Raw genomic sequence first — 3,000 nt, forward strand, 5'->3', positions numbered from 1 at the left:
TGCTGTCACTAAGTAGATGGAAAATGAATATCTAAGTTCTTTGTTTTCTTAAAATAATAAAGATATATATATATATGTAAATGGTAAGATATATATATATATATATACATATATATATATATATATGTAAATGGTAAGGGTGAATAGGAAGCAGGAATCATGCATGGGACAGGGACAGCGGTGATGCTGAACTGCTGGAGGGGCTATGGTCAGAGACCTTGTTGAAATTGCTTTTGTTTTAGTTCCCTCCTTCCTTCCTTTCCTGATAGATTGGTTGATTGATTGACTGACTGACTGACTGACTGACTGACTGACTGACTGACTGACTGATTTGAGACAAGGTCTTAATCATATGTAAGTTCTCCAGCATACATCAACTAGGTATGGGGCCTAGCTATTGAAACCTCAAAGCTCAGGAGGTAGAAGCAGAAAGACTAAACAAGACCTACCACTGGTTGGCCTCCAAAGAGCTATGTTGCCAAGGCTAGCCTTGATCTTACATTCCTCCTGCCTCAGCCCGTCCAGTGAGGAGATTGTTAAGTATGACCTCACCACACCTGGATAGGTTCTTTGTTATTTGTTTGTTATTTGCATTGGTTTTGCTTCACATCAAAAGCCAGGACTTTGACCTGAGGATGTAGTTCACTGGGTAGAGTGTTTTTCTAGCACATTGGAAGTCCTGAGTTTGGTCTCCAGCATACACAATCTAGGTATGGGGCTCACTACTGTAATCTCAAAGTTCATCAGGTAGAGTCAGAAAGATGGAAGGAGATCTTAAGTCAGGTCCTGTGCTTGCACAGCAAGCAATTTATAAATGGATCCATCTCTCCTGGTCATGTTTATTATTGTCATTTGTTCTGATTAGCATTCATTGTCAACTTCACACAGACTAACATCACCCAAAATAAGACACAGTAGGCATGTCTGTGAAAACTTGTCTTGATTAGTAATTGATTTACCAGGGCTCAGCCCACTGTGGGCAGCACCATCCCTACGAGAGGGTCATAGGCTGTATAAGAAAGCCAGCTAAGCATGGACCCATGATCAAACCAAAGAGCAAGCCAGGAAGCAGTGTTACTCCAGGATTCTTACATCCAGATCCCCGCTCTGACTTCTCTCCCTGATAAACTCAAATAGGTAAACTGAGGTAAATAAACACTTTTCTCCTCAAAGTTGATTTAGCTGGAGTGTTTTATCACAGCAACAGGAAAAAAAATGAGAAAACATATTTGGAATATCTTTATCAATACCACTATAATTATAGAAAGATGCAGAAAGAAACATCTGAGACTCCAGTGTTCTCAAAGGAACTGTGTAGACTTGCTGAGGGCATAGGAGCATTTCCTTGGCAGTCTGACTAACATGTACTTTGATGGGTAATTCCCCTCCTAAATGACAGCAGTGGAGCTGCAGAGAGGAGGCCCCTTCCTTCATCAGAAAAAAATGAATCTGATCTCAAAATCCTTCTGAGGCAGAAGTCTCAAAGTTTTTGCAATTTGGACAACAGAGGAAGAGCTTAATATAGTCTTTTGTTCTGTTTCCATTTATACTGAACCCCTAGACCACTGATGATCCAGTTTTTACTGAAACTACAATTCCCCCCGCCCCCTGTGGGGAGAAGACCATTATGTCTCTGTATCCTGCACACCAAGCTCATTAACACTTCCTCCTCATCCACTTTATCTGCAAGCATCACCAGAAGCCCCTTTCTAAGAGGACATTACTTATTGCTCCCATAGCTGTTCCAGTGGAATGACTTGTGTGTGTGTGTGTGTGTGTGTGTGTGTGTTCAATGATATCACCATAGCCATACATCCAAAGTAGTAGGTTGATTCTATGAAGCAGCTAGACATAAGGTAATCCGATGGCCAGACTTTCAGGACAACCACCATAGGCAGCATGCGGCTTCTTATCTCAGACATTCGAACTGTGTAATTACATATTCAAGCATATACCAAGCTTCTCTGGGTATGTTTGCTACCAGGTCTCCATATCACCTCTGTGCCACATCCTCACCCACCCAGAACTCCCACATGTCTTGCTATTTTTCTACTTGTGAACCTTTGAAGAAAACTGATTTGGACAAGAAAGCTTGAGAGGATAGCACGCTGACTCATCACCAGACAATCGAACTGCTGAAGCCTTGAGTTCCAGAGTGTGTGGATATGTGTGCATCCATGAGGATGTAAACTCCCCAAGACACTTGTAGTAACCAGAGACTCAAAGAGAAGAAATGCTGGAGCGCCAGTCTATTCTACAAACATAAGTACCCCACTTGCCCAAGAAGTCCACAAACCACCACTTTAATCACTCAAGACATCCTCGTTTTTGACGCCATCACTAACGACACCCTTACCTTTTGCACACCTGTCTTGTCTTTATTGGGTTTATTCTAATATGTTCCCTGTCTTCAAGGTGCTCACAGCTTGCTAAAGGAGAAAATTATTGATGAAATCCTAGTTGTCTGCTCTGAAGAGTCTATGTCTCTATCTTCCAATGAAGTTACAGCATAATTTTGATTAAATTAGAACTTGCTTTTGAGTCTTTGCTTAAGCCAATGGTTTTCAAGGTCCAGACTCATGATTTACTGTCTTTTTGTTCCCCTTTTTACTTTATTTCCCTTCACATTTTGTTTTTCTAGGGCTAACAATGTCTGACCATTCAATGGAATCATCATCGTTTTGGCTTTAGGCAGTCTCAGAGAATCCCCAAATTGTCTCATAATCTTCCAGTTGGTCTGACAATTTACAGCTTTCATTTTTCTGGACACTCCCTTCAAGCATCCAATCTTCCTGTTCCATCCTGATGGTTCCTCCCTCAGTCACTCTCCAGCTGATAGGAGGTGTCCTCTCACTGCCAATGCCGCAGATCCGTGCCACTTCTGTGGGCAATCTATCTTCTTGCTCCCTAGTCCCTCTCTCTCTCTCCCTCCCTCCCTCTCTCTTCTTCTCTCTCCCTCTCTCCCCTTCTCTCCCCCTTCCCCTACCCCCCTCCTCCTAC

Source organism: Mus caroli, chromosome 2 (assembly GCF_900094665.2).
Source record: "Mus caroli chromosome 2, CAROLI_EIJ_v1.1, whole genome shotgun sequence".
NCBI classification, from domain to species: domain Eukaryota; kingdom Metazoa; phylum Chordata; class Mammalia; order Rodentia; family Muridae; genus Mus; species Mus caroli.